This window comes from Dromiciops gliroides, chromosome 3 (genome assembly GCF_019393635.1).
Source record: "Dromiciops gliroides isolate mDroGli1 chromosome 3, mDroGli1.pri, whole genome shotgun sequence".
Taxonomy (NCBI): Eukaryota; Metazoa; Chordata; class Mammalia; order Microbiotheria; family Microbiotheriidae; genus Dromiciops; species Dromiciops gliroides.
Genome location: NC_057863.1, coordinates 625,521,286 through 625,538,789, shown reverse-complemented (window position 1 = coordinate 625,538,789; position 17,504 = coordinate 625,521,286). Strand labels below are relative to the sequence as shown.

Here is a 17,504-nt window from a genome sequence, read left to right as displayed (position 1 = left end):
TATCTTTACACCATTATCCGTTTGCAGATCATTGTGATGTATGGCATAAAATGCTGGTCTTTTCTCACCAAACTACTTTCTAGTTTTACCCACAGTTCATGTCAAATACTGAGTCCTTCCCCCAGGTATTTACGTTACAGAGTTTATCACACTAGGTTACCATGTGCTTGCTTCTAACATATGTCTCTCGATCTTGTCTGTTCCACTGATCTATTTTTTTTTAATTTTTTAACCAGAACTAAATAATTTTGGTGATTCGATGGGACTGGATATATGATTTCCTTGGCATAGGAATCCTTAATGATGATATTCCATCTATTTATGCAGATTGGGGTTCTGTTCTGTAATTTATGTCTTAGAGGATTATCTGGGGCACTAGGAATTTAAATGACTTGCCCAAGGTAAGTCTGAGAACTTGAACCCAGGACTTCCTGACTCCAAGATGGGCTTTCTACCCACAATGCCATGATGCCCTTTATTTTTTTTTGTTTTCTTTCTTTCTTTTTTTTTTTTTTGTGAGGCAATTGGGGTTAAGTGACTTGCCCAAGGTCACACAGCTATTAAGGTTTTTTTTTAAGTGTCTGAGGCCGGATTTGAACTCAGGTACTCCTGACTCCAGAGCTGGTGCTCTATCCACTGCACCATCTAGCTGCCCCGATGCCTTTTATTTTTGACGATGACTGCTTTATAATTTGAGATTTAGTCATGACAGGCTGGCCCCCTTCCTGTTTTAAAAAAGTATTTGTCTTTAAATTCTTGATCTCTCGTTTCTCCAAATGGATTTTGCTGTTCCTTTATCTAATTCCACAAAGTAAGTCTTTGGTAATTTTGTTAAATCTGTAGATTGATTTAAGGGGTATTCTCATTTTTCCTCTAATGGCTCAGCCCAGCCTTGAACACTGAATTTTGTCCCAATCCATTGGGAGGGGGGAGGAAGAGAGAAGAGAAATAAGGTCTTCACAGGGCCATAGCAGGAAGAAGTCAATGATCCAGAGAGAGAGGCTTCTCCTCATATCTAACACACCAAGGTGACCTCAGGCTCTTGTCAATCCTTCCAGTTCAATGTGGAAACAACTGACCTGTTTCTTACCTATTAAATCTGTTTAGGGACCCAGGAGGTAAGGGGTTTTATAGGGAAGGCCAGGGTCTTAGAAAGGCATGATTGAAGAGGAGCGGCTAGGTGGCGCAGTGGATAAAGCACCAGCCCTGGATTCAGGAGTACCTGAGTTCAAATCCAGCCTCAGACACTTGATACTTACTAGCTGTGTGACCTCCCCCCATCGCCCTACAAACAAACAAACAAAACAAACAAACAAAAAAGAAAGGCATGGTTGATTGGTTTCCTGCCTCTGACATCTCCAGCAGAGAAGCCAGAGATTGGCTAGGAAACTAGTTTGAACAGCGCATGGGACTAGAAGTTTCTAGCAGAAAAGATTCCCATAAGGAAGGGGTCCAAAGGAATGGCAGGACATAGGGATGGGCAGATAGGGAAGGGTGTTGATCTAAAAGCCAAAATAGTCAGTCACAGGAAAGACTAGGCCCAGAAAACCTGAAAAGTTTCCTGGACTAGACTAAATATTTATTGGATTCTTTAAGGCTTCCTTTCATTCTGTAAAGAGTGTTCCACAGTTGTATTTACATAAGTCCTATATGTTTCTCCTACATAATTTCCAGGGTGATCCTTCTTTGTTTTTATTTTTCCAAGCTATAAACAAAACTTCTTTCTAGTACCAGGGTTAAGTGTCTGGTCTATGGTCACAAAGCCAACATGTGTCAGAGGTAACTCTCAGGTCATCTCTCTATCACAGTGCCCAGCACCTAGCAAGTGCTTTTTATTCATTCATTTACTCGTTCATTTGTTCCATTTACTACCTTCTGGCTGACTCCCTCTTCATCTATTAAGATAGTATTACTGTATTTACCAAAATCTTCCCTCCTTTTATAGATGGCTGTGAATTCTAGGGCTAAAAATTAGCATAAAGAATATTGTCGATAGTTTTCTTCCCTTGCATTATTTTTTTTTCAGTCGCGAAATATCCAACTGTCCTGCAGAAACTACAAGCAGCCAAACTTGGTCTTTGCCTGAGAAGACAAAGGGTTAAGTGAAGGGCCACCAGCCAATTGTTTACCACTGACAAACTCTGATAATTTATTCAGCCCTTTATGTTTAGAAAAGTCTTTTCTTTTTTTTTCCTTTTTATGTGTGTGTGTGTGGGGGGGGCAATGAGGGTTAAGTGACTTGCCCAGGGTCACACAGCTAGTAAGTGTCAAGCATCTGATGCTGGATTTGAACTCAGGTCCTCCTGACTCCAGGGCTGGTGCTTTATCCACTGCGCCACCTAGCTGCCCCCTCTTTTTCTTTTTTCTTTTTTCTTCTAGAAAAATCTTTTCTTTATGACATGCCTGTAAAGTAAATGGCTCATGTCCCCACAGGATTACAAGAGTATCATTCCAGGGGCAGCTCGGTGGCACTGCAGTGGATAAAGCACATGCCCTGAATTCAGGAGGACCTGAGTTCAAATCCAGCCTCAGACACTTGACATTTACTAGCTGTGTGACCCTGGGCAAGTCACTTAATCCTCGTTGCCCTGCAATCCCCTTCCCCCAAAAAACCAAACAACCAAGAGTATCATTCCCCATCCTGCCCCCCAGTCCTCCTTCCCTCTGAAACTATCCCTAATTTGTCTTGTCATTACCTTGTTTGTATATAATTATTTGCAGATTGTTTTTCCCCCATGATTGTGAGCTCTTTGAGAGAAGGGACTGTCTGGGGTTTTTTTTTTTTGTCTTTTTGTATCTACAGTGTCTGGAAGATAGTGGACACTTAATAAATATTAGTTGACTGATAGATGAGGCTTGGAGAATTTAAGCGACTTCGCTGTGATCCCACAACTACTAAGTGTCTGAGGCAGAATTTAAACAAACTTTAAGATCAGCCACTCAACCTTTCTCTGTGCCCATCTAGGGGCCTTTCTGGGTCCCATCGCCCTCCCCCTTCTACAGGAAGCAGGGTGTCCCTTCTCCCTAAGCTTGGAATGCCCATCTGATGACCCCTCAATAACCTCCAATTCATTGGGAAATCCAGAACAGCAAATAAACACTGTGCCTGCTACCTGGTCCTTCTCCAGACCAAAAAGAGATAAAGTCCCTGGGGCTGAAACTTTAAAGGAAAGGAAATCCAAAATGGAAATACCTTTTAATTACTTGTCAAGTCCCTTTCCTTGCTTTCGATTAGTCACAAATTCGTGAAGCCTCAATTAAAACAGTCTTTTACTTTAAACATAAGGGAATTGTTGAAGGAAAGGGAGAGGTGGGGCAGGGGAAGCTTCAGAGATGTAGATTCTAATTAACTTTGCCACTGATTGCTTTTTAACTATAGATGAGTCACAGTTCTGCGGGAAATGAGGAGTGAGAAATCTCCAAGATTAATGAAAGTTGCTAAGAGGGGAAGACAAGGAAGACCCAGATGTCCTACCTTTTCCCCTTACCTTGTAGGATAGAAAAAGCACAGGACGAGGGGAGGGGATCTGGTCATCTCCCCAACCCCATACTGTAGCGTGGTCTATACCTTTGGGCCATGATGTAGGTCTCCTCTTTTATCAAATGAGGAGGGAAGGAAATGACTTGTTTATACGGGTTTTTTGGGTTTTGGGTTTTTTTTTGCTAAATTAACTTCTTTTAAGCTCTGGCCCTTCCAGTTTTGTTCCTACACAGCTATCCGGACCACATCAGTGATTTTGTTTTTTAATTTGATGTCTGTGATTTCATCAGTGAGGGAAATTCTTGGTGTGAAGATGCCCTCCATTGTTGCAGATATGTGTACCTTGTACTCAGAGAGAAGGCTGAGGAGGGAGTAATTTAATATTAATAATAGCTAGCATCTATAGGAAGCTTTAAGATTTACATGGCACTTTATTTTGTTTATTTATTTATTTATTTATTTTGCGGGGCAATGAGGGTTGTGACTTGCCCAGGGTTATACTGCTAGTAAGTGTCAAGCATCTGAGGCTGGATTTGAACTCAGATCTTCCTGAATCCAGGGCCGGTGCTTTATCCACTGCAGCACCACCTAGCTGCCCCCAACATAGCACTTTAAATGTTTAAATCTCATTTGATCCTTAACAGCCTTAATACTTAATAATAAGTTTTATCATTATCCCTGTTTTACAGGAAGAACAGACTGAGAGAGAGGTTAAGTGATTGCCCAGGGTCTCAGCTAGTAAGTGTCCAAGGCTAGATTTGAACTCATGTCTTCCTGATTCCAAGTTCAACCTGCACATCACCCAACCAATCTAACTGAGGAAGCTTTGTCAATTCTACTTTTGCAACCTTTCTCCAATACACCCCCTTCTGTCTTCTGATGCTATCACCCTTGCAGAGCAGGTCCTCATCACTTTATGCCTGGGCAAATCACCTGAATTTGCCTCAGTTTCCAGGGATAATAATAGCACCTACCTCTCAGAGTTGTTGCCAGGATCAAATGAGATCTTATTTGTAAAGCACTTAGCACATGCAGTAGGTGGTATGTACATGCTAGCTATTGCTGTTATTGTGATGAATATTATTATATGTGCCAGGCAGGAAAGGAAGGAAGAGAGGAAAAAAATGAAAAAAAGAAGAGAGGAAGGAAGTGAGAAGGAAGGAAGGAAGGAAGGAAGGAAGGAAGGAAGGAAGGAAGGAAGGAAGGAAGGAAGGAAGGAAGGAAGGAAGGAAGGAAGGAAGGAAGGAAAGAGCAAACAAACCATTGTGGGCATAGTTCCCAAAAAACTTTGGCAGCTGTGTGGCACACTGGTGAGAGTGTTGAATGTGGACCCAGAAACATCTTAGTTCAAGTTTGGCCTCATACACTTACTAAACTTGTGTGACCCTGGGTAAGTTACTTAACCTCTATCTATCTCAGTTTCCTCATCTGTGAAATGGAGATAACACTACCACCTGTCACCTAGGGTTGATGTGAGGATAAAATGAGATAATATTTTTCAAGTGTTTTGTGAACTTTAAAGCAGGGGCAGCTAGGTGGTGAAGTGAATAGAGCACTCACCCTGGAGTCACGAGGACCTGAGTTCAAATACAGCCTCAGTCACTTACTAGCAGTGTGCCCTGGGCAAGTCACTTAACCCTGATGACCTCCAACATCAAAAACCTTTAAAATACTATATAAATGCATATGTATATATCTATATAAAAGCTTATATATAATATAAGTATAAGAAATACAAATACTATCATTGATATTATTATTAAAGTTTCATATTGCTTTCCAGAATGACTGGACCAAATGACAACTTCATTGCATTAACGTACCAGTTTTCCTGAAGCCCCTCTAATAGTTGTCATTTTTCTTCTTGGGGCAACTTTGACAAATGACTGTAAGGTAGAACTTTAAATTGTTTTAATTTGAATTTCTCTAATAGTGATTTGGTGTATTTTTAAATATGACTGTTGATAACATGGATTTCTTCTTTTGAAAATTTCCTGTTCTTATATTTTGACCATTTATCGAATGAGAAATGGCTCTTGCTCTTCTGAATTTGAACCAGTAACTTATCTTGAAAATGATACCTTGATACCTTGAAAATGATACCTTGATGAAAAGATTTTTTTCCCGTTAACTGTTTCTCTTTTAATCTTGTTTTTGCAATTTCTATTTTTATGCGTTTAAAACTGTCCATTTTATCTTCTATGAGCTTCTCTAATCCTTGTTTGGCCATGGATTTTCCTCCTATTCATCTATAAGAAATGTAATTTTTCCCTCGATCCTCTAATTTATTTATGATTGAGAGGAGGTAATATTTGTAAAGAGTTTTGCAAACCTTACAATTCACTCCTCCAGGTTTCAACTTCATTAACAGATTGGATTCCCTGAGGGCAGTTGGCTTTTACTTCTCAGGGTGCTATCAATTAACCCCCATATTTCTGGTATCCTTGCATCTGAACCCTGAAGTGGTGCTTCCCCAGTGAGTGTATGGTCCAAGAATACGTTTTGAGCCTTTTACATCTGCAACGAGTTCATAGAGATCATCTCTCCAGAACTCTTGTTCTTAGGTTCTTTGGTTTGCAGAGATCCACCAGAGAAAAATGAGCATTTTTTCCTTTGGTTTCAAACCAGAGGTTCTTTTTTGAGTAGTATTTTATTTTACTTTTTAATTATGCATAAATATTGTTTTGAATATACATTTCTGTAAGATTTTGAGTTCCAATTTTTTCTCCCTCCCCACCTCCACAGGACAGCAAGCAATCAGATATATTAAACCAGAGGTTCTTAATCTCTTGTGTCACAGAATCCTAGAGAGGTCTGGTGAAGCCCACCCACACCTTCTCAGAATCAGGTTCTTAAATGCATAAAATAAATGATAGAAGATTACAAAGCAAATTGATTATATTGAAATACACGTCTTTTTTTTTTATGGTGAGGCAATTGGGGTTAAATTACTTGCCCAGGGTCACACAGCCAGTAAGTGTTAAGTGTATGAGGCCAGATTTGAACTCAGGTCCTGTGCTCTATTCACTGTGCCACCTAGCTGCCCCCACTTATCTTTTTTAAAAATACACTTATCAAATTTTTATTATTATTATTTTAATCACCAACTCAAGGTCAAGGACTACAATAAAGGGATCAAGTAACCTATGATGTGGGAGGGAGAGGGCAACAGTGATAGTGAGGAAATTCCATTGTGGCTTGTTCTAATAAAATGTAGGATGCATTTGCCTCTAATGAGTGTTTTTTAAGGACCAGGAAAGATGTTGGTCATGTTTGTAGGCAGCAAGGAAGATAGTCAGTAGATAGGAAAGATTGAATATTCTCATAGTGGGAATGATAGAGGGGACAGTGGGAGGAGATGGCACCAAGTACCAGGGGTGCATGTACAAGGTTTGATTTTGATAAGGAAGAGGGCTACCTCTCCCGTGAGACCAGAAGTGGTAATGGATCAGTCGGTCAACAAGCATTTATTAAGCGCTGGGCATTGTGCTAAGGGAATGGGGGAAGATGTTTGTATGATGAATTGAGGAGACAGGGGAGAAGGGGGAAGCTATAGGTGAATAGCTTCAGGTTGAGGGGGTTTGTGGAGTCACCTGTAGGGTCTTCTATGTTGTAGTACTAGGCAGTAATGATGCTGATTTGTTTTTCCTTAAGAAATCTACTTGGTAGCCTGGCATCTTAGGAACAACATGCTTGGGTAGTTTGGGAAGGTCTTTTTATCCAAGACCTGTTTGAAGGAGCCCTACCTTAGAGAGATGCCACACTCTGCCCACCCCACCCCCGCCTTGTCACCAACCAACACTAACCTTTCAATCTACAAAGAACAGAAAAAGAGGATTGTATATGAAACTGTGAATTTCTATCACATATATAGCTCCAAGCTTGTCATTTCCCAGAAGCGTGGGTGCAACAGAACTGCTCTTCCCCCCTCAGCTCTCTTGGTCTTTCCTTCCCCAAATTTCACACTCCGCATTTCATGGTTTCCTGGGTGCATGCCTTTCTCCCTTCTCCATCTCCCTCCCTTTCTCTGTTTCTCTCTGGTCTTTGGGTCCTTCCTTTCCAAGGTTTCAGCTTCTGTGTGGTTTCCTGGAGGTTATTATCGGTGGAAATTCCCCGTCTTTGGGGACATAACCGCTCTGTTGTGCCTGGCTGGGCCTCACCAGTGACTTAGCCGGGGGATCTCAAGTTCATCTCCTACTGTGTGTGTTTTTTGGGGGGGCGGTATCAGAATCGGGCAGGGCGAGGCGGCGGTTTCTGCTGCTGCTGCTGCTACTGCTGCTGCTGGTGCCGCCGCCGCCCATGCGGCTAGCTCATTGCAAAGCCTTTGTTACCTCCCAAGCTGGCCCAGGGAGCAGAAGGAGACCAGAGAAGCTCATGTTAGGCTGGGAAGATCTCGCACCCTCGGTCCCTAAGAAAACGCTCAGCTGACAAGGGAGTGATTTAAAGAGAGCAGGGCAATGGAAATTGTGATGCGGGCTGCAGCTAGAGCTAGCAGGGGGTAGGTGGGGTTAGGGGGTGGGGGCTCTCGGACGGTGGTTCCACCCCCTCTTGCTTCCTTCTCTGGGGAGTGTCTGCAAAGTCCACACTGGTAAGAAAAATAAAAACCCAACCCCCAAACAAAAACTTTTCCAGGAGAGGCTCCGGGTGGCTATCTGCCTCGGGGTATAGGGCCTGCCCGGGGAGCTTAGAAAACCTTCCAAGGCGAGAAACGATCTCTAATGTCCACAGCCTGGAGGGTGCGGGGGGGGGGGGGGGGGGGGGGGGGGGGGGGGGGGGAGGGAGTGTGTGTGTGTGTGTGTGTGTGTGTGTGTGTGTGTGTGTGTGTGTGTGTGTGCGTGCGTGCGCACGAAGGCTTTAGTCTTAGTCCCTTGGCTATAGGCTGTGGGTTTTACTGGACCTTACTTGTACGGTGCCTGTGGAGGGGTAAATAAATCCTCATCTGGCTTCTAAGAGGACTGGGGAGTGGACTCTTTTCAGCCTGTAATCCCCTGGTACTTTAGAAAAAAGGGCAATGTTACTTTGAGGGTTCAGAGAAAGGAAGTGCTGTTTGCCAGATGACCTCTAAGGCCCCCTTCCGGCTCTAGATGGGAGGCTCCTCCGAACCTATGGTCATCGTGTGTCAACCATGCAGACCCCCGGGGATTCTCCAGGTCTCCAGCTGAGTCCGGCTGCTTTGTAGCAGACCCAGGCAAGGAGGACGATGGAAGATGGATTTGATCCTCTAGTAAGCAGGTCTTAGATCCCTTCCTCCTTTTACAGATAAGGAAACCGAAGCTTCTCATGAACCCAGACAGATTGCAGGGACTGGACTGGAACCCAGGCTCAGTGACTCTCAGTTCTTCCCTTCATTCATTGATTGGTTCATTAAGCATTTATTAATTAAACCTCTGAACTGGGCGGGGGAGAGACCCCTCTGTAATTAGGGGAAAGGAAATGGATTTGGGGCTGGGGGAGCTTGGGGATCCTTTCTATGCATGCTTTGGTTGTAGTCGAATTTGCACCGGAGCCCCCTCTCTCTGGCAGCCCTGTTACCGTGATGAAGGCTTTGGTTTGGAGACGGAGGACCTGGGCTCTTACCTGGTCACTTTCCTTCTCTGAGACTCAAGTTACCTCCCCTGTAAAATGAGGGTGTGCCGATCAATTTCTTAAATTTCTCTGACCCATAGACTTTTTTTTTTTTGGTGAGGCAATTGGAGTTAAGTGACTTGCTCAGGGTCACACAGCTAGTAAGTGTCAACTGTCTGAGGTCGGATTTGAACTCAGGTCCTCCTGAATCCAGGGCCAGTGCTATATCCACTGAACCACCTAGCTGCCCCTGTGCCAATCAATTTCTTCCAACAAGCATTTATTATTATAAGTGCTTACTCCCAGGCTCTGAGAATTTTGTTTTGTTTTGTTTTTGAGCCAACCTGTGATTTCATTAGCTCAGGGAGCTCAGGGTGATGAATTTCCCTAATGCAGTTGGGTAGTTAAGTGGGATAGAGATTCGTTGACTTATCCAGAGCCACACAGCCAGGAGGTGGCTCGATCTTGAACCTAGGTCTCTTAGGCTCTGGAGAATCATAGATTTAAAGCTAGAATTCATTTCAGAGGCCACTGAATCCACCTCCACACTTAATTTGACAGTTAAGTGACTGGCCTAGAGGGTCCCACAGCCAGTTTGGAGGAAGGATATGAACCTTTCTCTGGACAATTCTCCATGCAATTCTCCTGCCTTCAAGGGACTCACTTTCCATCAGTTAGCCTTTAAATCTGGGATCTATATGATCGCGGTTCTGGAATCAGGAAGACTCTTCTTCATGAGCTCAAATCTGGTCTCAGACACTTACTAGCTGTGTGAACTTGGACTAGTCACTTCACCCTGTTTGCCTCAGTTTCTTCATCTGTAAAATGAACCAGAGACAGAAATGGCAAATTACTCCAGTATCTGCCAAGAAAACCTCAAATGAGCTCACGAAGAATCTGACATCGCCCTAAGGTTCTGGATGCGAGGCAATCAATAATCAATCAATCTGTATTTATGAAGCCAGCCTGGGGGCTTAGTCAGTGCCTGCTCTTAGGGAGCTCGCTATCTCTTGGACTACTGCCAGGCACCTGCCGGATTCGCTCTAGTCTCCCGAAGCCTCTCCTGCTCCCTCTCCTCGGCCCCGCCCCTTCCCCAGCTCCGCCCGAGGTGAGTCTGAGAATTTGTAGACGGTGCCTGCCGGGCCGCCGCCGCCGCCGGGGCCCCGCCCCTCTGCCGGGCTGGGCCGGGCCGAGGCGGAGCCGCCTGATCTCGTGCGCGCGCGCGCGCTCCCCCTCGCGGCCCCGCAGCCCTAACCATCCCGCCGTCCGCGCGCCCGCCCGCCCGCCCCTCGACCCCACGGCCCCGCGGCCCGCCCGCCCCTCGGCCGGGTTCATGCCGGGAGGCCCGAGCCGGAGCCGCCGCCGCCGCCACCGCCGCCGGGAGGAGGAGGAGGAGGAGGAGGAGGGAGAGGAGGAGGAGGAGGACGAAGAAGACAAGGGTGGGCACGGCCAGGGGCACCCAGGCAGCCCCTCCGGCCGCCGCAGGTCAGTGCCGCCCCCGCCGCCGCCCACTGCCAGGGAGGGTCCTCCTCCCGGCCCGGCCCCGGTAGCGGGGTCCCCTCCCGTGCCCAGCCCCGCTCCCCGGCCCATAAGAGGAGGTGCCCCCTCAGTGCCATTCTGGGGTCCCCCTCCCCGACTTTGATCTTGGGGGTCCCCTCCCCGGCTACATCATAAGAGTCCCCATTGTGGGGGTCCCCTCCCTGAGCCCCTGCGCTCCTCCTATTCCCGAGGTCTCCTCTTTTCTTTTGAAGGATGCCCCTCCCTGTCCCAATTACCCGGGGGTCCCCTGCTCTGCATCCGTGCTCCTGGGGGTCCCTGCACCCGACCCAGCCCCATTACGAGGGCCCCCTCCCCGACCCTGCTCCTGGGGGAATCCTGTGTCTCTCCCTGCCCCTGTTACCTGGGGTTCCTTCCTATCTTGGCCCTGTCTCCCGAAAGCCCCTCGCTGGCTTTGTTGAGAGGGGGGCCATGCCCCCTCACCATCCCAGCTCCTTGGGGTCCCTGAGCCCCTCCCTGCCGCTATTATTGGGGGTCCATCCGCCCCCAGTCTTGCTCCTCCCTGGCCCTGCTCCCCTCTCCTTCCCTATTATGGGGGTCTCTAGCCCCTTCCCTGTGTCCTTTCCTGGTCTGACTCTATTACCCTGGGCTCCTGGACCCTTCCCAGGCCTCTTTCCACCGTCATTGTCAGCTGCCTCCTCTTGTCTGTCTGTCTGTCTCTCTGTCCGGGGCCAAGCTGCTGCTTCGACCCCTTGGCCACTGGGACCCCGGGGGAGTGGGCAAGCCCATTTGTGGCCTCCAGGTTCATGCCCAGAACCCCGCTCTGTCTGGGGTTCCAGGAGGAGTCGGGGTCTCCTCGCCCTCGGTCCCCCCCACTTCAGTGGCGGGGCTTGGGGGGCCAAGGTAATTCCCACCCTGGGATGGGCACGGGGCTTTGGTACCCCTGGTTTTGTCCATCCCGGGTTTGTGGGGGTGGGGAATACGGCAGGAGAAAGTGGCAATCGGGCTATTGACTGAAGCAGTGAAAGTCAGAGGATGTTAGGGAGCTGAGCTAGGCCTGGTCCTAAGGATAAAGAGAGATGCATCCTCAGCTGGGGGTGGGGGAGGCCAGGAAGGAGGCCATCGTTTCTGTTGTAGTTGTTTTTTAACCACCTGGCATTAATTGGCTGGGGAAACTTGACCATGGAGAGTCCCGGCTAGGTGGGGCTCATTCATCTGGGATAGGTTTGCATTTATTTTGTCAAGTGCTTCTGAATCCATGGCCTTGATAGAATGAGGAAAAGGGACCAGCTCCAGCGATGACAGAGGCCCGCCTTGTTCCTGAGAGGCTGTTGACTTGTTCTGGCTCGGCTTCCCTCCCTCTTCTCTTTCTGAAGGGCACAAGAAGAGAGCATTCAGTGCTCTGTCCAAACAAAATGTTGCCCTTGAAACCAGACCTCCTCGGAGAGCGGGAGATACAGATCACAGATTTCTGGCAAGCTGTGGCTCCCAGTTAACGATGGAGTATCCGCATGGACCATCTCTGAGATGCTTCTGAGCAGCCCTGTCGGTTGTCTGTTTCTTATTTCCTAATTCCCAATTGCATAGAACCAATGATTCTCTTCCCTCTTTCTTCCCTTCCCCTCAACTGTTACAGTCTGGGGTTTGTCTTTTTGCTCCATCTTGCCTTGTTTTTAAGAGTGCTTCCCCTGTTACTATAACTCATTTTAACTGCCCTATTGGCATGAGATTCTCCGGTTTCTGATGTCAGGGCTGATGTTTCTGATGTTTTTCGTTTCCCCTTCCTCTGCCTCCCCCACTCCCCGACCCCTCCCTCCCTCAGCCATGAGCTGCCCCAGGATGCCACTTCGGTGACTACATTACGTGTCGATGTAATGCTGGACAGCCCAATTTTACTGGTACAGATGGAGTCAGTGGCCCCAGGACTGATGGAGAAAGGGTGGGCACTAGAACTTTACTCTCTGAAGAGAATTTTAGTTGGTTTCTCAGCAAATGGGTTTCTAGCATAAGAGCTCCTTCTCCCACCCCCTATTTTGGAGCTTGGTATAGAGGCCCCACTACTTGCCCATTTCTCATTGCTGCACTTTTTGCTCCCCCTGGAATGTTTTGTTGTCAGACACGGTTACATGTCTTTGCTAGTTCCCTCCACATCCCTAAAAAATCTAACCAGTAACCGTGAAAGAACGGCCTAAGATGTGTTACATTTTGGGTTCTTGATGGTGATCATTTGACCCTCCTGCCTGGTCTCCACATCAGACCGTCCTGGGTTTGTTTGAGCACATAGAGAGTTCAGGCTCCTAACAGTTCCCCAGAGACATTAAGTTATTTTGCAAATGGGAGCTGCTCTAGTCCCCATATGTTGTGGCCTGATGTATAGGAGAAACTCCAGAGACCCAGTTCCCACCTCCCAGAAAGGTTTGCATTTTTATTCTCCAGCCAAGTGGTTGTTAGTTTTCCTTCGTGATGTGTGTCCCGGTCTTGAGGAGAGATCCATTTAAATCCTGCTTGGGGGAATAGTTATTCCAAATTCGAGAGCATGCTCGTTCTGTGGAGAGACCTGGAGCCCCAGCCTGGGGAGAGAGCCTGGGCGGACATGGCTCACTTGGGTTACCCTGCTCGAGAACAACCACCACAAACCCCCCTCTCGGAACGTTCTGAGTCATCACTCCATCCCCAGTCCTGGCTCTGGGAAGGCTCCTGGATTTTGTTTCTGTCGCACAAAGGGAGATGTGGTGGGGAGTGGTGCAGATGGCTGGGGAGGCCCTATCAGGCAGAAGCTGCTGGCTGGGAGGGGAGGGCCCTAGGAGAGAGGACAAAGATTCACGAGACCCTCCTGTTGTCTTCCTTGTTTTGTTCCAGACAGACGGGGAGCCTGAAGTGAGGGCAGGACGGGATGAAGCTCACCACTTCTGAAGTGCCCTTTCTCTGTCCATCCCAGGGGTCCCTGCTGCCAATCTTTCTCATACCAAGCCTGAGAGGTAGGTCGGAGTGGGGAGAGGCATGAGGGAAGGGAGGGGCACAGGCTCAGAGTGGACTCTGCCAACAGCACAGCAGAAGGAAGAGAGCTTTTCTACAGGTCATGAATGCCCACGGGGGGAAGACTGACCCATATTGGTGCCAGGAGATGGAACAGAATAAATGGGAAGGAAGCTGGTGGCGGCTGCGTCTAACTCACCAACAGATCTGAAGTGAGTTCTGGAGGCCAGTCATGGGAATGAACCCATGCCTTGAGTCTGGCGTGTCACGGAGACTCCCTTCAGTGCCCTAGGGTAGATCCTGCTCCCAGAGAAGGGGGAGAGACTTCAGAAGCTGCCTCAGTCTCTGGGATGTAATAAGGGATGGGGAGCCAGGGAGGTCAGACGGAGTCCCCCAAATACACACCTTAGATCAAAGGTCCATTCATCCTTCTCAGTGGCTGAATAGGACAGAGTGTTTCCCAAAGATGGGGCAGTGACATGGCTGTCAAGGAAGGGGAGCGCAGAGACACTGAAGGAAGTAAGGAGACGATCGAGAATTTGAGCGTCCACTGAAAGCAAGCAGGATGTCCTCGTGATCGGACCAGGGCACCAGAAGAACATGAAGGGACATGGGATCTCAGAGGCGCCGTGTGTGTGTGTGTGTGTGTGTGTGGGGGGGGTGTTGGAGTGGTGGAATTTTCAGTAAAACATTTCTACTTAGGCTGTAGCGGTCTGAGGAGGTCAGCTGTCAGCGCTCATAAAAATCCTTATTGATACTAGAAAGAGCCCCGCCCTCCCCAGTGGCCTGCGCATGGCTTTCCCCTCCGCCCCACTCCTTTGGGTGAGCTGGGGGACCCCAGCAAGATCGGCCACGTGGGCCATAGAATGGGACCAGTTAAAAACCCCCTCTGGGTTGGAGAAGAATCCCACGTCCTGAGGCGGGAGCTGGTTTTGGGAAGTCGGTCTCCTCTGGCATCTGAATTCCAGGCATAGAAACATCATGGTCATTGTGAGAACCACAATAATTGACACTTGTCCCGCCCTTGAAGGTGTGCAGAGATCTGTATCGTCCTTTCTGCCTGACCCCACCGGCCTTCACAAGAGCCCTGGTAGGTAGGTAATGAAGGTGTGCTTGGGCTCCCTTTACAGATGAGGAAACCAAGACTCAGAGATGAAATGCTTGGCGTTTGGTGGTCGTGGTGACCCTGGGCAGGGCGCTTTTATGACTGAGGAGAAGACAAAGTTCCCTTCCGGAAAATGAGCATTTTTATTGATTTGACTTCCTGTCTCTTCTGTTGAGGTGGCTCAGATGAAGGGGGGGAAACTGCAGCGACTAGACAGCGGGTAGCAAGTTCAAATCTGACCTTAGATGAATTTTTACCAGTGGGACCCTGGGCAGGTCACTTCCCCCCTGCCTGCCTCTGTTTCCCTATCTGTAAAATGGAAGTCATGATAGCACTTCGCTCCCTGGGGTGTTGTAAGGGTCAAAATGAGATAAAGTACTTTGCAAACCTTCAAGTGCTATATGAATGTTAGTTATTGGTCAGTGATGTCTACATTATGCACATATGTGTGTATCTGTAACTAGCACCTACATGGGGGGTGCATGTGTGTATGCATCCAGGGTGTATGCTGTTAAGCTATGAGAAATTGAGATTGCACAAAGATGTTTGAGAAACCCTGTGTGTGTACATGCAGTGGATGGATGCGAGCATGTTCTCATGCGTGTATGAGTGTTTGCATGGATGTATGGGTATATAAGAAGAGACATGAGTAGAGAGCAGACCTTGGGGCCAAGAAGACTCTAGTTCAGCTCTTGCCTCCAGTGCATACTGGCTGTGTGACCTTGGGTTAGTCACTGAACCTCTGGCTGTTCTTTTTGTTTGTTTTGTTTTAAGTGAGGCAATTGGGGTTAAGTGACTTGCCCAGGGTCACACAGCCAGTAAGTGTTAAGTGTCTGAGGCCGGATTTGAACTCAGGTCCTCCTGATTCCAGGGCCGGTGCTCTATCCACTGCGACATCTAGCTGCCCCTCAACTTATGGACTTTTAAAAACAGCCAGACAGGGCAGTTAGATGGCGCAGTGGATAGAGCACCGGCCCTGGAATCAGGAGGACCTGAGTTCAAATCCGGCCTCAGACACTTAACACTTACTGGCTGTGTGACCCTGGGCAAGTCACTTAACCCCAATTGCCTCACTTAAAAAAAAAGTCCATAAGTTGCAGGGAAAGTGCTGCTCTGTATTGATGGAGTTTCCTCACATGCACACACACACATTATATGTACATAGATGGAGAGACAGAATATTGCGGGGGCAGGGGCGGGGGGAATGGAGAGAGAGAGAGAGTGAGAGCACCTGGGAGAAGTTGAGGAGAAGTTGAGGGGAGAGCTGAAGCCTAGGGCCCTGTACTGTTTGCAGACTTGGGCTGCCCGCTTAGTCTCTGAGTGAAAAGAGGGAGGCTCTAGATTTCCCCACGAGGAATTTCCCTGTCTCCCATAGGTCTGAGTAGCTTTCAGGTGTCCAGCCGTTGTCAGGTGGTGGGCGTGGAGTCTCACCTTCAGCCAGGTCCCAGCAGAGACCTTTCTGACGCTGTGTCGTCCTGGCCCGAACACAGAGGCATCCTGTGACTGGGTTTGTGGTCGGGGCAGGCACAGGAGGAGAGGCAGCCGCCCTCGTGAGCCAACGCCAGCAACCGGCTCGTCGGCCGTAGGGAAAGGAAGGACTGAGTCCTGGGCTGGGGGGCGGGATCAGACAGCCAGGGAGGCCGTTCACATGGATTTTTTCCAGTGATGCGTGTCGGTTGGAAGGCAGTTGAATCATCTTTGCTGAGAGATCACAGAAGGGTTTTTAGAAAGACTTCTTGCTTGAGCTCCCATTTCCCTCATTTTTTGATTCTCTGGGTTTCTCTAGTGGTTTAATCTTGCTATTTTGTTTGAATTTTTTTTTTAAAGTATGTTTGGGGCAGCTAGGTGGCGCAGTGGATAAAGCACGGGCCCTGGAATCAGGAGGACCTGAGTTCAAATTCGGGCTCAGACACTTGACACTTAATAGCTGTGTGACCCTGGGCAAGTCACTTAACCCTCATTGCCCTTGCAAAAAACAAAAAAACCCAAAAAACCAAAGTATGTTCTCAACTCCTCCCCTTAGGCCAGAAGCTTGGCACTGGTCACCTTCCTCTGACACTGACATGACCGTAGGTGTCACTTCCGTCAGGATAGTAAGTCTTATTCCTTAGAGCTCGGGGAGCCAACGCTGGGCCTTTGTGCACCCCTTTGTCTTCCTTGGCTTCTAGAGACTTCTTTTCACCCACCCCTCCCCTCTCCTTCCCAACAAGTCTTGCCTCACTGTCCCCTCAAACAAAGTTAGCTGCTGGCCAGGTTCCATTGGGAGAGTCTCGTCTTCTCCTTTGCGTGGTTGTATCCAGATTTGACATTTTGGACTGAAAAGCCACAGTAGCTGCCTGGGCCAGAGGCCGATTGTTAAAGGGAGCCGTGATGCAGGGCAGCCCAAGGCAGCGAATGCTATGTTGGCTTCACCCGTTAAAGGCCATTTGCCTTCTCCCTCCTCCCAGAGGCTGACCATTAGTTGGAACACCTTTCTTTATTGCGACTGGGTAGCCTGAGGCTCCACCTTCTTCCCTCTGGCCAGGCCTGTCAGGGTAATGGGTTGTCCTTCCAGAAATATAGTCAAAGGGTCACTCTTTGTTTTGTTTGTTTTTGCTGGGCAATGGGGGTTAAGTGACTTGCCCAGGGTCACACAGCTAGTGAGTGTCAAGTGTCTGAGACCGGATTTGAACTCAGGTCCTCCTGAATCCAGGGCCGGTGCTTTATCCACTTTGCCACCTAGCCGCCCCCTCAAAGGGTCACTCTTTATGTAGATTGTTCCCTCCTTTTGTCATCTTGGAGAAGGGGAAATACTCTTTTCTACTCTCCATTGAAATAGGCCTTGAAGGTTTGAGGTTGAATCTGAGAGTCTTTCTCAGGAGGGAGAGAGACTGGTGTCTG

General features: G+C 48.1%; 1 protein-coding gene across 7 annotated transcripts in view; it reads left to right on the top strand.

Annotated features, from left to right (window-relative positions):
* Positions 1-17,504, top strand: part of PIK3CD (phosphatidylinositol-4,5-bisphosphate 3-kinase catalytic subunit delta) — a 72,942-nt gene that overhangs the window by 27,574 nt on the left and 27,864 nt on the right. For 2 of the 7 annotated variants that reach the window (XM_043993123.1, XM_043993119.1), the window contains exon 3: positions 13,403-13,521. The gene's annotated coding sequence lies outside the window, so the exon portion shown is untranslated. Of the gene's footprint in view, positions 1-8,689; positions 8,706-10,426; positions 10,532-12,365; positions 12,483-13,402; positions 13,522-17,504 lie in introns of those variants that run through there. The other 5 variants (XM_043993121.1, XM_043993125.1, XM_043993120.1 and 2 more) reach the window with 5 other exon arrangements.